General features: G+C 43.5%; 1 long non-coding RNA gene across 5 annotated transcripts in view; it reads right to left on the bottom strand.

The window, feature by feature from the left end:
* LOC139360055 (uncharacterized) overlaps positions 1 to 21,294 on the bottom strand; it is a 56,001-nt gene that overhangs the window by 21,019 nt on the left and 13,688 nt on the right. For 4 of the 5 annotated variants that reach the window (XR_011617035.1, XR_011617036.1, XR_011617037.1 and 1 more), the window contains 3 exons: positions 12,017 to 12,123; positions 10,818 to 10,962; positions 631 to 9,444 (listed from right to left, as the gene is read on the bottom strand). This is a non-coding gene — a long non-coding RNA (uncharacterized lncRNA). Of the gene's footprint in view, positions 1 to 630; positions 9,445 to 10,817; positions 10,963 to 12,016; positions 12,124 to 21,294 lie in introns of those variants that run through there. The other variant, XR_011617034.1, reaches the window with a different exon arrangement.

The following is a 21,294-nucleotide window of genomic DNA, read 5'->3' as shown; positions in this document are numbered from 1 at the left end:
TTTGACAGAGTCTTGCTCTGTCACCCAGGCTGGAGTGCAGTGGCGTGATCTTGGCTCACTACAACCTCTGCCTCCTGGGTTCAAGGGATTCTCGTGCCTCAGCCTCCCAAGTAGCTGGGATTACAGGAAACTGCCACCACGCCTGGCTAATTTTTGTATTTTTAGTAGAAACAGGGGTTTCACCATATTGGCTAGGCTGGTCTGGAATTCCTGGCCTCAAGGCAGATTCCTGCCTTGGCCTCCCAAAGTTCTGAGATTATAGGCTTGAGCCACCGAGCCTGGCCAGCAACTCCATTTCGAGTGAAAAGGAATGAACCCTCTTTACTTATTTGAAAAGAAGGAAGGATGACATTAAGGAAGACCTTGGCTGGGTGTGGTGACTCACACCTGTAATCCCAGCACTTTGGGAGGCCAAGGGGAGGGGATCACCTGAGATCAGGAGTTCAAGACCAGCCTGGCCAACATGGCGAAACTCCATCTCTACTAAAAATATAAAAATTAGCCAGGCGTGGTGGTGGGCAACTGTAATCCTAGCTACTTAGGAGGCTGAGGCAGGAGAATCACTTGAACATGGGAGGTGGAGGTTGCAGCGAGCCGAGATCGCGCCACTGCACTCCAGCCTGGGCGAAAAAAAAAAGGAAGGAAGACCTATGAAAGGATGCAGAACTCATTTGCCTTCCAAGAAGAGCAGCATCTCTCAGTTTTTCCAAATGGCTCTGAAGAGATTGATGGTACAAGCTGGCCTTGGCCGTAACTTCTCATTGCTGAGGTATTCTCATACTGCGGTCAAGAAGGCTAAGCCCTCGCATGCATAACTATATTTGCTTTAACTTTTTCATTTAACCCTTAAGAAAACAACTCATAAGAACCGAAAGCTGTGACCTCTATGACCTCTCCTCAGATACCTAAATTTTATCATCTTACTGTAGAAAGAGCTGGTTTAGCTGGCTTAATTTGTGTAAATAGACTATTGCCTTTTCCTTGGAGTTCTTCAGATAAGATACTGTGGTGGTCTCACTTCAGGAGGGGCTGTGGCAGAGAGGACAGAGATTGCTGGCAGAACCCCCTCTCTTTTTGCTTCTGGGGTCATAAAGAAATTCACCTACACTGGGTGAATTGTGAGATAGGATCCCTTTTCCCACATTTGACATGTGGGTCTGTCAGCCAAACTTGGGGTCTCAAGGCTGCGTCGGTGTCTTGCTGGGCAAGGCAGTGGTTTCACTGGTCAGATGGCATGCTCCATGCCTGCAGGGAAGGGTGTCAGAGTGCTCTCTTAGCATTAGAATGCTTTGTGAGAGCCCAAAACTTCTCATGAAGTTTCTCTCTCATTCCCTGTGGCTTCAGGGCAGCAGAGTGAAATAGGAAGAGATGGAGGCTTTACTTCCCTAAAGACATGCTCACACAGCAAAATACAGCTCTTGTTCCCTCGTCTTTTATTCCTAACTGTGGCACTGCAGTACCTTGAGAAAACTGAAGTTGCCCTTTATGTAAAAAATAAAGGAAAAAAACCAAAATGTACTTATGATTTTTTGTCTACTTCCATGTCTAATGGTATATTCAGATGGCAATGGATGATTGCTAGCAGATTTTGGACCAAAGAATTAAATTATTGACACTTTTGACTGGGCGCAGTGGCTCATGCCTGTAATCCCAGTACTTTGGGAGACCGAGACGGGTGGATCACTTGAGGCCAGGGGTTCAAGACCAGCCTGGCCAACATGGTGAAATCCAGTATCTACTAAAAATACAAAACTTAGCCGGGCGTGGTGGTGCAAGCCTGTAATCTCAGCTACTTGGGAGGTTGAGACAGGAGAGTCACTTGAACCCAGAAGACGTAGATTGCAGTGAGCCGAGGTCTCACCAGTGTACTCCAGCCTGGGCGACAGAGCGAAACTGTCTCAAGAATGCAAAATAAAACAAAACAAAACCAAAAACCAACCAACCAAACAAACAAGCAAAAGTTTAAATAGAATTAAATCATTGACATTTTTGAAGGTCTGTTCTGCGTGACATAGAGGCATTTAAACATGAGTGTTGGTGTGGCGGTGGCTTACGCCTGTAATCCCAACACATTGGGAGGCTGTGGCAGGCAGATTGCTTGAGGTCAGGAGTTCAAGACCAGCCTGGCCAACATGGAGAAACCCTGTCTCTACTAAAAATACAAAAATTAGCCAGGTGTGGTGGTGCATGCCTGTAGTCCCAGCTACTCGGGAGGCTGAAGCAGGAGAATCGCTTGAACCCGGGAGGTGGAGGTTGCAGTGAGCCGAGATCACACCACTGTACTCCACCCTGGGCGACAGAGGGAGACTGCATCTCAAAGGAAACAAACACACAAAAATATGAATGTTATCTTTCTCCAAACAACTTAAAATCTTAACAAACTCAAGGTACACAAGAGTTAGCAATGACTTAGTTGATGCTGAAGGTCAGAGGAAAGTCACAAGAGTGACAGCAGGAGCAGCCTGAGAAGGCTTCATGGATCAGAAGCAATGAATTAGCAGGCTTTACATTTGTGAAATGATATAATACATAAAGTGTGTAAAAAGGAGTCTGGAATATCACAAAGTGTTCAATTCTGGAGAAGAGATTGGGATTGGGTGTGAGGGATACTGAAGAGAACAGTTGACTTTGATAATATTCATGCATTACTTATATAATCAGTGGTGTGCTGGTAAATTTTTTTTTTTTTTTTTTTTTTTTTGAGACAGGGTCTTGCTCTGTCACCTAGCCTGGAATGCAGTGGCGTCATCGTCTACCACTGCAGCCTTGACCTCCCAGGCCCAAGTGATCCTTATAATCTCAATCTCCAGAATAGCTGGGGCCACAGGTGTGCATCATTATGCCAAGCTGATTGAAAAAAACCCTTTTTTTTGTCGAGATGGGGTCTCACTATATTGCCTAGGCTGGTCTCCAACTCTTGGTCTCAAGTTATCCTCCTAACTTGGCCTCTCAAGTTCTGGGATTATTGGCGTGTCCAACCAAGTGTTAGTAAACTTTTCAGAAAGTGCTCTTTTCCCATGGTTCCCAAAGTCCCTGTTGTAGTGTTTGTCAATTTCCATCATGTAAATTGTAAATACTTCTTCTGTGGCTGATTTTAAGCAACCAATATACGGTCAAGTAGGTCAAACATTTTTGAAAATTTAACAGTTTATGCACTTATCATGTACCGCACTCCAAGTCAAGTGCTAGGGGAAGATTGGAAAAAGATTATGGGCCGGGCATGACGGCTCATGCCTGTAATCCCAGCACTTTGGGAGGCTGAGGCCGGCAGATCACTTGAGGTCTGGTTTCCCAGTCCTCATCACTTGAGGACTGGGAAACCCAGATAGAGGTTCGAGGGACTTGAAACCCAGAGAGAGGACTGGTTTCAAACTCCTGACCTCAGGTGATCCACCTGCCTCAGCCTCCCAAAGTGCTGGGATTATAGGAGTGAGCCATGGCACCCAGCCAGCTACTTACGGTTTTTGAGAAGCATCAGGCAATAACTCTGGTGGCAGTACGGAGACTAAGCTGAGACAGAGACCTGTACAAAAGGTCACCTTAATGTTTCAAGCAGAACATAATAAGAGCTTCAATGAAGGCAACGCAGCAGAGATAGAGATGGGATGGATCCAAGAAACGTTGGGGGAGGAAGAATTGATCGAACAATGGATTGACTGAGATGAGTGTTCAGAAGGATGGCCTGCTTGAAGATAATACCTAGGACTTTGAAAAATGATCACCCTTCCTCCTGTGGGGATGAAAGGCTTCTTCAGAAAAGAAAGGAGGCATTTCTAAGAGTCTATGAAGTTTAGGACCTGGGATCCCAGTTGGTTATTTTCTTTGCATCTCACTACTGATGTTTGTAAGTCTGGAAGAGGGAAGGTCTGAGACGTGATTGGCAGGCCATCAAGATGTTTTGTTACTGAATTTGGATTTGTGGATCCTGATTCTGAGTAGCTATGCTATTGAAATGATGGCCTTTTGGTTTGGGATGGAGAGCATCTCACAAAATTGGGAAATAATGATTAACCCAGGAGTTTAGTGTATAAATACTAATTTCTACATGGAGCTTGAAAAGAGTAAGAGAAAGGGAGGAAAATGGCAGGTAAACCTGTGATCCCAGCCACTCTGAAGAGTAATAGGCACAATGCAGAATGGAGAATAGGGAAGCGGGAGGGGCCTTCTGATTCACATCAGAAAACAGCTGGAAGGAGGCCAGAAACAATACTGAGGTTTTAGATGTCTATATACAAACACACAGGGCGTACGTAACAAACAAGGCAAACTGGGGATTATAACACCAGGCAGTAAAACACGATCTCATTGAAACCTTGTGGGATAGGACCTGAGCCTGACATTCAGTTAGGAAATCGAATTCACATCCTGTTTAAAAGAAACATAGCCATGAGGTGAGGAAGGAGATTGGTGTGTGTTGTAGAGAAACTAAGTGGAAGCCCACTGAAGAGCATAAAGATGAATATTTAGAAGGAGATTTAACGTTAGAGCATTAATGACCAGGCATGGTGGCTCACGCCTGTAATCCTAGCACTTTGGGAGGCCAAGGCAGGTGGATTGTTTGAATCCAGGAGTTTGAGACCAGACTGGGCAACATGGCAAAACTCTGTCTGTACAAAAAAATTACAAACATTAGCCTAGCGTGGTGGCACATGCCTGTAGTCTCAGTTACTCGGGAGGCTGAGGTGGGAGGATCACTTGAGCCTGGGGAGGTCAAGGCTGCAGTGAACTGTGACTGTGCCAGTGCACTCTAGTCTGGCAACAGAGCAAGACTCTATCTCAAATAAAATAAAATAAAGCAATTACTACATGCCACTTGACCAGAGAAAAAATAGGGAAAATATTAAATACAAAATTTATATGACATTCAAAGAAAATCCCTTGAAACATTTTAATGAGAAATATGAGTGATTTCATAAATTTTTATACCAATTTTTATACTTGAAATGGCTACATATAGTTCTTGACAAAGACTTTTACAAAATGATCTCTTGAAATTCTCAATAGTCATCACTGATAAAAAATGGCTGGGTGCTGAGGCTTATGCCTGTAATTCTAGCACTTTGGGAGGTTGAGGCAGGTGGATCACCTGAACTCTGGAGTTTGAGACCAGCCTGGGCAACATGGCAAAACGCTGTCTCTACAAAAAATACCAAAAAATTAGCCAGGCGTAGTGGCACTCCTCTGTAGTTCCAGCTACTCAGGAGTCTGAGGCAGGAGAATCACTTGAACCTGACTTGAACTCGGGAGGTGGAGGTTGCAGTGAGCAGAGATCATGCCACTGCACTCCAACCTGGGTGACAAAGTGAGACTCTATCTCAAAAAAAAGAAAAAAAAAAGTAAAATGTTTTTGTAACTATTAAAAATGTGAAACAATTGAAATATAGGGAGTCTAAGAATACTTCCTTTTTTCACTGACAAATGTAATGTTTGTGATAAGGCAAATAGAATTTTATTTTATTTTATTTTATTTATTTATTTTATTTTATTTTATTTTTAGATGCATTCTTGCTCTGTTGCCCAGGCTGGAGTGCAATGGCATGATCTTGTTTCACTGCAACCTCCACCTCCCAGGTTCAAACGATTCTTCTGCCTTAGCCTCCTGAGTAACTGGGATTACAGGCACATGCCACCATGCCTGGCTAATTTTTGTATATTTAATAGAGCTGGGGTTTCACCATGTTGGCCGAGGTGGTCTCAAACTCCTGACCTCAAGTGATCCACCTGCCTCTGCCTCCTGAAGTACTGGGACTACAGGCATGGGACACCACGCCTGGTGCCCTTTTTTAAATTTGTATAAGTTTATGGAGTACAAGTGCAATTTTGTGATATGCTTACACTGCAGAGAGCTCAGGTCAGGGCTTTTAGGGTATCCAACACCCAAATGACATACATTGTATCTATTAAGTAATTTCTCATCATCCACTCCCCTTCCCATCCTCTCACCCTTCTACCTCTCCATTGTGGATCATTCCACTCTCTGCATCCTGGGATACACAATTTTTAGTTCCCACTTATGAGTGAGAACATGTGATATTTGTCTTTCTGGGTCTGACTGGTTTCCCTTAAGATAATGACTTCCATCCCAGTTCCATCCATGTTGCTGCAAAATACATGATGTCATTCTTTTTTATGGCTGAATAGTATTCTATTGTGTATATATACCATGTTTTCTTTATCCCTGTTAATGGACACTTAGGGAGATTCCATATCTTTGCCATTGTGAAAAGTGCTGCTATAAGCATAAGAGCGCATATAACAAACAGATTCTTTATGATGGACAGACACACTCATGTTTTGCCTGTGGGGACAACCCTCCAGCCAGATTAATAACCACCTGTAGCCAAGGATCATGAGGCTGTCCAAAGGACTTTGATAAAAATTCAACAGTAGGAGCATCTAGGAAGTGTCAGGTCAGAGGCACCCTGATGCCCTTGGGTGGTCTATCTCTCTCTCTCTTTTTATTTTTTTTGAGACAGAGTTTCGCTCTTGTTGCCCAAGTTGGAGTGCAATGGTGCAATCTTGGCTCACCGCAACCTCCGTCTCCTGGGTTCAAGTGAGTCTCCTGCCTCCCGAGTAGCTGGGATTATAGGCATGCACCACCACGCCTGGCTAATTTTGTATTTTTAGTAGAGACGGAGTTTCTCCATGTTGGTCAGACTGGTCTCGAACTCCTGACCTCAGGTGATCTGCCTGCCTCGGCCTCCCAAAGTGCTGGGATTATAGGCGTGAGTCACTGAGCCCGGCTGGGTGGTCTATCTCTTTTGGAGCAAAGCTCCATTAGTACCTGAGATATGAATGGAATTGTGTCCCCATCCCAACCATATGTTGAAGTCCTGACTCCCAGTACCTCAGAATGTGACCTTATTTGGAAATAAGGTCTTTGTAGATGTAATCAAGTTAAGATGAGGAATACTGGGCTAGGGGGGCCCTAATCCAATGAGGAGTGTCTTTATTAAACGAGGGAAATTGGACACACATACACACACAGAGGAGAAACACTGTGAAGAGACAGAGGGAGAAGATGGATATTTATAAGGCAAGGAGAGAGGCCTGGAACGGACAGCCCCTTCACAGCCCTCAGAAGGAACAAGCCCTGCTGATACTGTGAACTTGGACTTCCAGCCTCCAGAACTCACTAATGAGACAATGCATTAGTGTTATTAAGCCTCTCCATCTGTGGTCTTTGTCACAACGGCCTGGGCAAACTGCTTACAAGGGGAATAGGATTCAGCCCCTGAAAAAAGGAGTAGTACTGGCAAGGCCCAGGCAGGATGTTAGAGTAGCAGCCAAGCAAGGGAGTGAAACTGCACCCTAGGGGAGGAAGAAGAATGAAAAAGAGGCACCAACACAATGCCTGGTAGGCTTTGGGCTAACTCAGTGACATTAAAGCTACACAGCTCAGGGGCTTCCTCAGGACTAGTCTCCCATCATCAAGTTAGGGCAGCAAGACCCTAGGAACGTTGGCTGCCTCCATGGAGAGGGGCCCAGTGGCTGGGTGAGGTTGGTGTATGTGGAAGCCCCCAGGTACCCATGGTGGAGGGGGTGTAGGTAAGAGGTAGTTATATGGACTAAGGTGAAAATTTTGGCTCAAAATTGGGAAGACTTTTATTTTTCTTTGTGAAAACACTTGAAATTTAAAATGTCATAGGAAATTCGGAAAATAGAAATAGGAAAAAAACCAAAACTCCTACAATCTCACCATGTTAACCAAATTCATCATGTATTTCCTTTGTCTTTCTTCATGTGTGTGTATTTCAAATAGTTGGATTTAGAAAGTGTACCTATGCTTTGTTTTTGTTTTTGTTTTGGAGATGGAGTCTCACTCTGTCGCCCAGGCTAGAGTGCGGTGGCGCAATCTCGGCTCAATGCAACCTCTGCCTCCTGGGTTCAAGCTTTTCTCCTGCCTCAGCCTCCCAAGTAGCTGGGATTACATGTGTCCCCATACCTAGCTAGTTTTTTGTATTTTTAGTAGAGAGAGGGTTTTGTCATGTTGCCCAGGCTGGTCTCAAACCCCTGAGCTCAGCCAGTCTGCCCACCTTGGCCTCCCAATGTGCTAGGATTACAGGCATGAGCCGCCAAAAAGCGTACAAAGTGTACATATACCTTATATCCTGATTTTTAAATAAACGAAATTATAACAAAAACATTTTCCCGTTTTGCTACACGATTTCTCATAAGTAGAAACTTTAATGGTTGTATAAGTCTATGGAATGGGTGAACCCTAAAGAATTATTCCTCTGTGGTTGGATGGTAAGGTTGTGGCTGGTTTCTTTCTTTCCAATATTCTCTTTAAGGTTTCTTCCAGTACTGAGATTCTATGTTTGGCAAAGAGAAATGCAAGCCACTTCTCAAATTATCTTCTCTAATTCTTTTTAAGGGGCACCTTGTGAGATGCTCTGATGTATGTTACATTTAGTTAGATTTCTGTTGTTTCCTCTGAGTATCAGTTTCACAAAAATAATTTTAAGAAATTTCTGTATCGTTGCCTATCCTAGATGGTTTTTGTTCAAGTATACAGAAAAAATATGAATGTACAAAAAATACAGGTATAATCTTCACTCAGATTCCCACAAAGTGAATATTTTGCCTTACCATAGTACAATTACCAAAATCAGGAAATTACGTTTAATACATACTCTTATCAAATCTACAGACCTGATTCAGATTTCAGCAACTGTCCCACCGTGTCCTTTTTCTGGCCCAGAATCCAACCGGAGACCCCAGGTTGCATTAGTTGTCATGTCTCCTTGGTCTCCTTTAATCTGGAACAGTCCCTCAATCTTTCCTTGTCTTTTCAAAGCCTTGACGCCTTTGAAAGGTACTAGTCCATCATTTATAGAATGGCCTGAGTTTTGGATTGTCTCATATTTCCTCATGGAATTTTCATGCCACCGCAGAGGCTTTGGGTTCTTCTCAGAACGTCTCAGGAGGCATGTGATATAGGTCTGTCGCATGACAAGTAACGTTAACTTTAATCGCCTGGTTAAGTGGGTATCTGTCAGATTTCTCGACTGTAAACTTAGGATTGTTTCCTCAGTAAGTATTCTAGGGACCTGTTTTGCGACTATGTAAAAATCTTGTTTCTCATCATAATGTGACTGCCTAGATTTCATTGATGAGTCATCTCCTAACCAACTGTTACTGTGGTGTTTTCCAGATGGTAGTTTTCTAGTTTCATTGTTCTATGTTTATTAGTAGTAATTTAACTTGACAAGCTTTATCCTTAACCTAAAGAGGCCTAAATGTTCCTTTAGTTAAAGCAAAAGAAGAGAATAGTAATCTATCACTTATTCTGTGCTGTTCCTGTTATGAAAGCACAGAGAAACCACCAAAGGTGAGCTGCCCCGCACACACACCAAGATGAAGGACATCTTCATGTATCTGTATTAATGCGTGACTTTCTGTCTTCCTCAGCTAGGTATAGCTTCTGCCAAAGAATCAGTTCTACAGATGAGAAAAAATAAAACCTGAGATATAGATACACTGTCTCAGATCAGACAGGGGCACAGCTAGAACTAGTTTCAAGTGCCCAGAGATTTTTAGTTCTTATCTAGGACCTCTCTAAAAATTACATTACTTCTGTTATACAGGTAACATGGTATGTCTTCAAGAAAAGACATTTGCTTTTACAACTATTACCATTTTTAATTTTTATTTTTAGAGCCAGGTCTTGCTGTGTTGCTCAGGCTGGAGTACAGTGGTGCAATTGTAGCTCACTGTAACCTTGAATTCCTGGGCTCAAGTGATCCTTCTGCCTCAGCCTCCCCAGTAGCTGGGACAATAGGCATGAGCCACCATGCTCAGCTATTTGCTTGCTCTTTCATTTTTTATTTCAGTTTTTCCCCCTCATTTGACACCTTTGGTATATTTGCTCTTAAATAAAATCATTATCAATAAGATTACCATTCTTAGGCTGGGCACGGTGGCTCACGCCTATAATCTCAACACTTTGGGAGGTCGAGGCGGGTGGATCACCTGAGGTCGGGAGTTCGAAACCAGCCTGACCAACATGGAGAAACCTTATCTCTACTAAAAATACAAAATTAGTCTGGCGTGGTGGCGCATGCCTGTAAGCCCAGCTACTCAGGAAGGCTGAGGCAGGAGAATCGCTTGAACCCGGGAGGTGGAGGTTGCAGTGAGCCGAGATGGCGCCGTTGCACTTCAGCCTGGGCAACAAGAGTAAAACTCCGTCTCAAAAAAAAAAAAAAAAAAAAAGATTACCATTCTTTTGGCTAATTATTATATACTTTTTCACCCATTATAATCCAATCTATTATTTGCAAACAACAATAGTAGTTATTTACATAGAAGCTTCTTATAGACATAAATTACAAAATTTATCTTTACCTCAAGCTGAATTCTTTTTTTTTTTTTTTTTTGAGACGGAGTCTCGCTCTGTGGCCCAGGCTGGAGTGCAGTGGCCGGATCTCAGCTCACTGCAAGCTCCGCCTCCCGGGTTCACGCCATTCTCCTGCCTCAGCCTCCCGAGGAGCTGGGACTACAGGCGCCGCCACCGCGCCCGGCTAGTTTTTTGTATTTTTTAGTAGAGACGGGGTTTCACCGTGTTAACCAGGATGGTCTCGATCTCCTGACCTCATGATCCGCCCGTCTCGGCCTCCCAAAGTGCTGGGATTACAGGCTTGAGCCACCGCGCCCGGCCCTCAAGCTGAATTCTTAACAACAACTTTAAATTCTGAACACAGAAGCTTCCATTTATCCAGAATAGTGACGAGGTTCTGGTTAATTAACATTCCCATGTATAGCAGGATCTCCACTCTTCAAAGAATCCAAACACAAAACTGGAGGAAAGTATTTACCTTAAAACTGGACAATGTTTCACATCGATGTGAACAGCCACTCTCATTGGGTAGTCCCATTTAAAACCAATGGCCGTCAGCTCTTGTTTTTCAAATTCCTCTTCTACATTGTCTTGTTTTCTTGTCATTTATCTTTTTGTATTTTCTAAAGTGGCATGTAGGAGAAAAAATTTTAGGTTATTTGGACATTCTGGTGATTGATATCTTGCATTTTTAAAGTTATTAATACGTTTGTTTTCATCATAAGCTAAAAAGAGAAAGATATTCTGTAGACAGTTGGGGACACTTCTTTTTTTTTTTTTTTTTGAGACGGAGTCTCTCGCTGTTGCCCAGGCTGGAGTGCCGTGGCGGGATCTCAGCTCACTGCAACTGTGACAGTTGGACTGTGACTCTTGGGTTCAAGCGATTCTCCTGCCTCAGCCTCCCAAGTAGCTGGGATTATAGGCATGCACCACCATGCTTGGCTAATTTTGTATTTTTAGTAGGGACGGGGTTTCTCCATGTTGGTCAGGCTGGTTTTGAACTCCCAACCTCAGGTGATCCACCCGCCTCGACCTCCCAAAGTGCTGGGATTACAGGCGTGAACCACCACACCCGGCCAGAATCCGTTATATTTCTAGGGCTGCTATATTTCTCTTTGGCAAGGAAGTAGAGTTGAGAGGAAGACAGAAAACACATAAGATGCTTCTAAATAATGCAGGAAAAATGTATGTTTCTATTGATATTTTTCTTTCTAGTGGTGGTGGCAGATCCTAACGTTTTAAACTGGAGTGAAAGTCTGTGTAGCTGGGATTTGAGACGGGGTGGGTGTCTATGATCTGGGGCTTCTAAAGGGTGAGGGTAGAGTATACACTAGGGTAGGGTGAACAGAAGTAGAATCCTTCCATTTTCTTCTCTGCTCCCCACATTCGTGTGCCTGCCTGGGATAATCTAGCTTCCTCAGCTCTGCCACCCAATACCTCCCCGCGGTGGTTGGGGATGGGGACTACGGGGAGAGACAGGTTAGTGGACATGGTGGGTTATCTATCCATTCTTCCCTTCACCTATCTCAATGAACTCACATTTTTACTTTAGTTTACATCGTCACCCATGTACTTGGGGAAGAGAAGATCTCAACCTTAACAGTTGGTTGGCTAAACCAATCAGTGCATTCCATTTCCCACTGAAGGCCATTGTTCAGGAGTGGACATGTGACTTACCAGGTCCAGTCAAGGTGTATCTCAGGTCTCCTGCTTGGGAACCTGTGACAGACTGCCCTTCATCTGCATGCCAGGATGTGCAGGAACCATCATGTTCCTTTTGCCACCTAAGAAAAGCAAGTTAAAGATGAAGTCCAAAGAATGACAGAGGCACATGGAAGGGAGTGGCAGAGAAATGCAGCAGGAGGTCCTGGTTAAGGTGATTCTAAAGCCAATTCTGCTCTGAACTTCCAGTTACATGAACACATAAATGTTCTTATTGTTAACCCAGTTAGAGAAGATATTGTTTCTTGGAACCGAAAATATTCTAGCCTTTTACCAAGAGTTGGAGGTGCCTCCATACACCCATCTCTGGGGGCCATGTTTTCCCTCTGACATGATGTTATGAATGGTAGTTAATTGCTCATATGCACCTAGAATGTAGATTAAATGTATACCCTTGAAGTTAACAATAGCAGAAAACAATGCAGTTCAAGTATACAACATTGTACAATGAGGAGGAGAAGGGCAGTATTTGAGGTTCTAACCATCATTTATCCCTGCCTTCCTGCCTTCCTGCCTTCCCTCCCTTCTCTCCCTCCCTCCCTTCCTTTCTTCCTCCCTCCTTCTCTCCCTTTCTCTCCCTCCCTCCTTTCTTTCTTTCTTTCTTTCTTTCTTTCTTTCTTTCTTTCTTTCTTTCTTTCTTTCTTTCTTTCTTTCTTTCTTTCTTTCTTTTCTTTCTTTCTTTCTTTCTTTCTTTCTTTCTTTCTTTTCTTTCTTTCTTTCTTTCTTTTTCTTTCTTTTCTTTCTTTCTTTCTTTTCTTTCTTTCTTTCTCTTTCTTTTTTTCTTTCTCTCTCTCCTTTCTTTCTTTCTCTTTCTTTCCTTCTTTCTTTCTCTTTCTCTCTCTCTCTCTTTCTCTTTCTTTCTTTTCTTTGTCTCTTTCTTTTTTATTTCAGACAGGGTTTCCCTTTGTCTCCCAGGCTGAAATACAGTGACACAATCACAGCTCACTGCGGTCTCAACCTACCAAGCTCAAGTCATGCTCCCGCCTCGGCCTCCTAAGTAGCTGGGACCACAGGTGTGCACCACCATGCCTGACTGATTTTTGTATTTTTTGTAGAGATGGGTTTTTGCTATGTTGCCCAGGCTGGTATCATATTATTTCTATGGAGAAATCTGTTACAAGTTCCATATAAGCAACTTACAAATGAAATTGTCAAGACTCTGTGGGTCTCAAGTTTCCCATGAGGGTATCATATTAGATGAAGTTTAAGGTATCTTCTAAGTTTAACATTCTATGAATCTTTGTTACTGGTTCATTTTAAGTCAGTTAAATGGAATTCCTGAAATAGGGCAGCATTCTTGAATAATACAGCACTTGAAGATTGTTCATTCCCTGTTCAGCAAGCTGTATCTTGTTTGTTTTCACAGCAGTTGAGGATTTACCATCATTAACTATTTTTGAAATTCTAGCACTCACATCTTGCCACTAAATATTTATACACAAAATACCTTATTTGTTGCAGCAAACTTATTATTTTGATTTGTCAGTTTTTATGGAAACCTGAGAGATCCAAACAGGCTCACATTTCTAAGCAAAAGCAAATAGTAATTTCCTCCACCCATGTGTTAGTCAAAGTAGGGACTTTTTCTAAGAATAGAGACATTGGCCATCTTGAGGTAGTTTCAACACAAAAATGCAGTGGTTCATAATACTTTGGTTCAATATTTAAGTTACAGATTGAAAAATAAGTGGTCTAGGAAGCACAGAGAGTGCCTTGAAATAAAAAGATCCGTGTCTGTGGTCATAATTAGGCAAAACCTACTTTACCTGTAGGTGTGGTCAGTGATTGTCTACCTGGCAGGAATTAAATGTTTCTAAGAGACTCCTCCAAAAACTCTCTCCCATTAGACCACACCAAGAAGTCTGAAATTCTACCAATCACTCTTCAAAGAAACTGTGCTACACAGAGTGTCCACTGGGAAAAAAAAATTTTTTTTAACCCATTACCTTCCAGTGGCACGCTAGCTGAGATCAGCCTGATGGCCACCTGTTCGGGGGGTGAGTGCTGAGAAAGAGAGGAGGGAAGGACTGAATCTGGGGTACCCTACTGAAAGTCCCTGTTGGGTACACGGCTCTGGGTATGGGAGCAGGGGCCCAAAGACCATCTGGCTCATTTCATGGCTTTTTCTTGGGTGTTCCTATGTATCTTGATTCAAAAGAAGTCAATGGATCTCATTTTCCTTGAATTTCTGAGGGTTCAGATTGGAAGACAGCTTCCTTCTACGTCATTCCCATTCTCTGTTCTCTTGCTCCTTAATGTATGGTCACCTATCAATAAGTCTCACTGGGGCCCCTCTGCTGTGGCCTGGCAGTTGTTCTTTGGCAAAAGAACAGCTGTTTGGATGCTGCTTCTCTCCTCAGGATGACTGCCTTAGGATTATATCCAGGAATAATGCCTCTTCAGTGGGCCCCTGATTCGGTGCTTGGAGGGGGGAGGAAGTGAGAGACAATTCCTTTGCTTCCTCCTCATTTCCAGCCCACAGTCCTTGTAGCTGTGTTAGAGATGAAGCAAATAAGGCCGGGCACAGTGGCTTATGCTTGTACTCTCAGCACTGTGGGAGTCCAAGGCAGGCGGCTCACATAAGATAAGGAGTTTGAGACCAGCCTGGCCAACACGGTGAAATCCCGTCTCTACTAAAAATACAAAAAATTAGCCGGGCATGCTGGCGCACACCTGTAATCGCAGCTACTCAGTAGGCTGAGGCAGGAGAATTGCTCGAACCCAGGAGGCAGAGGTTGCAGCGAGCCGAGATCGTGCCACTGCACTCCAGCCTGGGTGACAGAGCGAGACTCCATCTTTAAAAAAAGAAAAAAAAAAGGAGAGAGATATGAAGCAAATAAGAGAAAAGATGGTACTGATGTTTGCTCTTGGTGTTGTGGAACAGAAGGATGGGGAACTGATGTGGGTCTCTGCTGACTCTCTGCTATGGATCTATTTGGGGTGCATCCATTAGGTAAAATATCTGATGGTGACACATTTTTATTTTATTTTATTTATTTATTTATTTTTTTGAGGCAGAGTCCTGCTCTGTCTCCCAGGCTGGAGTGCAGTGGCGAGATCTCTGCTCACTGCAAGCTCCACCTCCCGGGTTCCCGCCATTCTCCTCCCTCAGCCTCCCGAGTAGCTGGGACTAGAGGCGCCCGCCACCACGCCCGGCTAAGTTTTTTTGTATTTTCAGTAGAGACGGGGTTTCACTATGTTAGCTAGGATGGTCTCCATCTCCTGACCTCGTGATCCGCCCGCCTCTGCCTCCCAAAGTGCTGGGATTACAGGCGTGAGCCACCGCGCCCGGCGGTGACACATTTTTAAAAAGGATTCTGTAGGGCAGCAACCTCACCTACCTTCTCTTCTTTTCTTTTTTTCAACAGAGATGGGGTTTCATCACGTTGCCCAGGCTGGTCTCGAACTCCTGGGCTCAAGCAGTCTTCCCTGCTCAGCCTCCCAAAGTGTTGTGATTACAGGCGTGAGCCACTACGCCCAGTCTAGTATTCTTATAAAAGTTCTGCCTTGTGTCTTATGTGAAGTGTGCTTTAGTCTTGTCCCTGTTTCCCTGTACTGGGGGCTTCCAGGAAGGGAGGAGCACTGGTAAGGATGATGGCTGATTTTCCTCAAGTAAGTTACCAGTTCTCACACTATGCATTGCCCTGGCCCCCTAGTCCATGCTGAACAAAGCAGTGGAAAATGTAAGTGACGGTATTCCTTTTATTATTTTTTTTTAATTTTTTATTTTTTGAGACGGATTCTCACTCTGTCACCAGGCTGGAGTACTGTGGCATGATCTCGGCTCACTGTAACCTCTGCCTCCCAGGTTCAAGCGATTCTCCTACCTCAGCCTCCGGAGGAGCTGGGACTATAGGCACACGCCACCACGTCCTGCTAACTTTTTTTTTTTTTTTTTTTTTTTTTTTTTTTTTAGTAGAGATGGGGTTTCACCATGTTCACCAGGATGGTCTCCATCTCCTGACCTTGTGATCTGCTCGCCTTGGCTTCCCAAAGTGCTGGGATTACAGGCGTGAGCCACCGTGCCTGACCAAGTGATGGTATTTTTAAATTGAGATCAACAAAAAGGAAAACCTTGACATTTTATTTGAATGAGCCCTTCACAGTGACCCTTATTTCTTGTGTACTCTTTTCTCTCTATTTTTGGTGTGACTCTTTTTGTTTGTTTTTGTTTTGGCATGTGCCAGTCATCATTCTGTTTCTTTATGTTATACCTAATGGCAAAAGGAAGTTGCTCACTCTCAAGACTGAAATCTGTTCCTTAATATTAGAATGATGAAAACAAAAGAGGAGAATGATCTGGGTCCTGAAAATGGAAGGTATGCCTATGTTTTACATTCAGGGTGCTGAAGACATTGTTGGCGTTTAATAAATTCATGGTGATTTGTACTTATTAGCCATTAATTCTTTTATTATTATTTTTATATATTTTTGAGACTGAGTCTCACTGTATTGCCAGGCTGGCGTGTATGGAGTGCAGTGGTACCATCTTAGCTCACTGCAACTTCCACCTCCTGGGTTCAAGCCATTCTCCTCCTCAGCCTCCTGAGTAGCTAGCTGGGACTACAGGCACATGCCGGCACGCCCAGCTAATTTTTTTTTTTTTTTTTTAATAGAGACAGGGTTTCACCATGTTGCCCAGGCTGGTCTTGAACTCCTGAGCTCAGGCAATCTGCCTGCCTTGGCCTCCCAAAGTGCTAGGATTACAGGTGTGAGCCACTGTGCCCGGCCTATTATTATTATTATTATTATTATTATTATTTTGAGACGGAATCTTGCTCTGTTACCCAGGCTGGAGTGCAGTGGTGCAATCTCGGCTCACTGCAACCTCTGCTTCCCGGGTTCAAACAATTCTCCTGCCTCAGCCTCCCAAGTAACTGGGATCACATGTGTGCACCACTATGCCTGGCTAATTTTTGTATTTTTAGTAAAGACAGGGTTTCACCATGTTATTCAGGCTGGTCTTGAACTCCTGAGGTGATCCACCCACCTCAGCCTCCCACTATTTTTATTTTTTTGAGGCAGGATCTCACTTTGTTGCCCAGGCTGGAGTGCAGTGGTGCAGTCATGACACACTGCAGCTTTGACTTCCAAGACTTAAGCGTCCTCCCACCTCAGCCTCCTGAGGAGCTGGGACCACAGGCACGTGCCACCATACCTGACTTTTTTTTTTTTTTTTCCCCGGAGATGAAGTCTCCCTATGTTGCTGAGGCTGGTCTCAAACTCTTGCCTCAGCAGTTGTTTTAAGAGGCTTAATAAGTTATTGGCCAATTCAGAATTATAAATACAACCAACATAATATTCATAAGTGGCTGAATTCGAGAAAAAATGTGGAGTGTATTTTGAAGTTGGGGGTCTAGAATTGGAGTTGAAGTTGAAGGAGTGGAATGTTGTGAAATATAAAGTTTATAAAAATTCAGTCTGAGAAGTACAGGAACAATGCCCAATGCAATAATACCCTCACAATAATAATCCCTTTAAGACCAATTGTACAATGCCTGGGATTAGAAAATTTCCACAGGCTACAGTAAGGATTTGTTTATATTCAGATAATTGGATCAGAAAATGACTTATGATGTCATTTGATCATCAACTCTATTCAATGTGGAATCCTCCCAAAAACTGATGTTCAAACCTTCTGACTTAGAATTCTATTTAGGAGGATGTGAGAGGAAAAAAAAGTTGAAATGTAAAAAGCCATCTAAAGAGATCATTGTCTTTAGTGTGGAATGGTATGCTATGGATAATGCTGGAATGTATGCTTTGGGCTTGGGGAATTATCTAAAACCTTAGGCAACAACTTGTTCAACCAGCATTTACTGAGTTCTGTGTGCTGGACACTGCGTCGAGGGGAATAAAAAGATGAATGAGACGTAATCGGCCCTCCTTAGATCTCACAGACTCAGGGAGCAAATGGTGCAGTGATGATGAGTGGAAAGTCTGAGTCTTACCCCAATTGTATGACTGGTTTTCAGCACTTGGCTAGTTCCTCGCTTCTGTTCCCTCACCCATAACATAAAGAGAGAGAATAATGAAGGGATCGGCCTCTCGGGCTGGTCAGGCGGTCACGTGGGCTGGAGAACTGGAGTGACGAGCTCTGTGGTTAAGCCTCTGAACTCTTCAGGCCTCAGTTTCTTCATCTCACCCTCAGGATAATAACCGTGCCCACCTTGCGGTGCCATTATGGGAATTATATTGAGACAATCCACATAGAGCGTTTGGCTCACAGAAAGCACTGGGGAGATGTTAGCTGCTGTTAGTACTATTCCTAGGTATTTGGAAGAACATTTCCATATTTGAAATTATTGACATATTTGTCATTGTGTAGACAGCACATTGGAAGGCACATAAAATGTTTCACTTTTTTGTTTTGTGTTTTTAAGATAGAGTCTCTTCTGTCACCCAGGCTGGAGTGCAGTGGCGCGATCTCAGCTCCCTGCAACCTCTGCCTCCCAGGTTCAAGTGATTCTCCTGCCTCAGCCTCCCGAGTATCTGGGATTACAGGCGCCTGCCACCAGGCCCTGCTAATTTTTGTATTTTTAGTAGAGATGGAGTTTCACCATGTTGGCCAGGCTGGTCTCGAACTCCTGACTTCAAATGATCCACCCGTCTCAGCCTCCCAAAGTGCTGAAATTACAGGCATGACCACTGCACCCGGCCTGTTTTCACTTTTAAATCAGAAGGTTTGACATCATGGAATCACTGTCTAATGCTGATCCCACACTTTGGTTATCATAGATTATTATTATTGTTATTATTGCGACGGAGTCTCCCTCTGTCGCCCAGGCTGGAGTGCAGTGGCACAATCTCGGCTCACTGCAACCTCTGCCTCCTGGGTTCAAGCGATTCTTCTGCCTCAGCTTCCTGATTAGCTGGGACTACAGACGTGTGCCACCACACCCAGTTAATTTTAGCATTTTTAGTAGAGACGAGATTTCACCATATTGGCCAGGCTGGTCTCGAACTGGTGACCTCGTGATCTGCCCACCTCGCCCTCCCGAAGTGCTGGGATTACAGGCGTGAGCCACCATGCCCAGTCTATCATAGATTATTTAAAAAGGGCAAAGAGGCTATATAGATGTGATCTTCATTATTGGCAGATTTGATATTTGCAAATTTGCATACTCAATAATGTTTATTGGTAATCCCCAAATCAATACTCACGGTGCTTTCCTGGTCATTCTCAGCTATGTGCAGAGCAGTAAAAAATCTGAGTTGTTCAACATGCTTGTTTCCAGTTGAGGCTGAACAGGACTATGTTCTGCCTTGTTTCAGCACTCATACTGTAAACAAGTGTCCTTTCAAAGTCTCTGTAGTGCCACGTTTTTCACATTTTTGTGCCTTTTGTTGGTGATTTTGCTGTTTGAAATGGCCTCTAAGCATAGTATGAAGGTGCTGTCTAGTGTTCCTAAGTGCAAGAAAGCTGTAATGTGCCTTACCCAGAAAATATATGTGTTAGAGAAGCTTCATTCAGGCATGAGTTATAGTGCTATTGGCTGTGAATTCAATGTTAATGAATCAACACTACATATGAAATAAGGTGTCTTTAAACAGAAACACACATAAAACAAGCTTGATGAAAACATGGTGACCAGAGGCTCATAGAAACTTAACCCTCTATTTCCCCTGGGAGCAATGGCTCAGTACTCACCAATTGAGTGTGTGTGGTAACTTTATAGCACATAGCTATCATTAATAATAACAATCAACTGCATGCATGTGTGTGTGTGTATATGTGTTTATAAATGTATGTGTGCATACAAATATATATATATACTTAGGTATGATTTTTTGTTTTTACAAAATTGCTGATAAATGTGTCAGAGAGTGAATGAATGGGGCTCTTTTGAATTGAGAGTCAGACTTGTGAGTTGGGCTTATTGGAACAAGGCCAGTATGTTGGGGGCCGGAAATCACATTTACAAAGAGATTATTTTAAGTCGTCCATTCAATAAATAATTTTAATACTAGCTCCTTTCTGAGTGGTGGCAAGAAGAGGAACTTGATCTTGTCCTAGTCTCTGTTTTGAGAGATTGGTCTGTAAAGCCTCTCACTGCTGCAACGAAAAGTCTAGATTTAACAGATGGATTGGATGAAAAAGAAGAATCCACAGCATGATTTTGAAAGTCTTAGGCATAGGCCGGGCGCGGTGGCTCACGCCTGTAATCCCAGCACTTTGGAAGGCCGAGGCGGGCGGATCACAAGGTCAGGAGATCGAGACCATGGTGAAACCCCGTCTCTACTAAAAATAGAAAAAAATTAGCCGGGCGCAGTGGCGGGCGCCTGTAGTCCCAGCTACTCGGGAGGCTGAGGCCGGAGAATGGCGTGAACCCGGGAGGCGGAGCTTGCAGTGAGCCGAGATTGCGCCACTGCACTCCAGCCTGGGTGACAGAGCGAGACTCCGTCTCAAAAAAAAAAAAAAAAAAAAAAAAAAAAAAAAAAAAAAAAAAAAAAGAAAGTCTTAGGCGTAAAAGAAAATAAAAGAAATGACAGTACCTGGACTCTAGAACCAGGCTGCTTGTATTTGAAGTTAATCTCTGTCATTTAACTAGCTGAGCAACATTGGGGAATTTTCTTAGCGTCTCTGTGCCTCCCCTGTAAAATGTGTACCTACCTCAAAGAGTTAGGGAGACAAAATGTAAAAGCTCTTAGAACAATGCCTGGTACGAGGCATGTGCTTGTCCAATATTAACTCTTATTAACATTGCTAATCTTCAAAGCTTGCCTCAATCTCAATCATAGAACCATGAATTCACTCACTAGACACTGACTGATCATGTTCGACGTCTTAACAACTTGGTAAACTAATAGCTGACTATAGATATATGTAGATAATTTTGTGGATCTGTGGATATATAGATATTTTTAAACTCTTCTATGCAGTTACTCCAAGGAAGAGACTGTCAACAATGGATGATACAGTTTCTCACTTTTTGCTTTGCCCAGGGAGCCAAAGGAGAGTGCCATTGGTGAAGGCAGACATGCCACCTGCTGTGTGGGTGAAGGGAACTCTGGCCAGCAGAGATCCAGGAGGAGGGACCCCGCAATGGAATGCAGGGCACCAGGGATTCTGGGCAGGAGCAGCAAGAGTATCTCCTGGGGAGCCTGGGGGTTCTGAGCCCTGGCCTGAAGGGCAGCCTGAAACCTCAAGAGACCACAGTAATATTACCGTTTCCATCAGCACTAACTCTTGCTAAATGCTGACGTGCACAGGGCCCGGTACCAGGTGCTGC

Source organism: Macaca nemestrina, chromosome 19, assembly GCF_043159975.1.
Source record: "Macaca nemestrina isolate mMacNem1 chromosome 19, mMacNem.hap1, whole genome shotgun sequence".
NCBI classification, from domain to species: Eukaryota; Metazoa; Chordata; class Mammalia; order Primates; family Cercopithecidae; genus Macaca; species Macaca nemestrina.
This window is presented reverse-complemented; position numbering and strand designations above follow the sequence as displayed.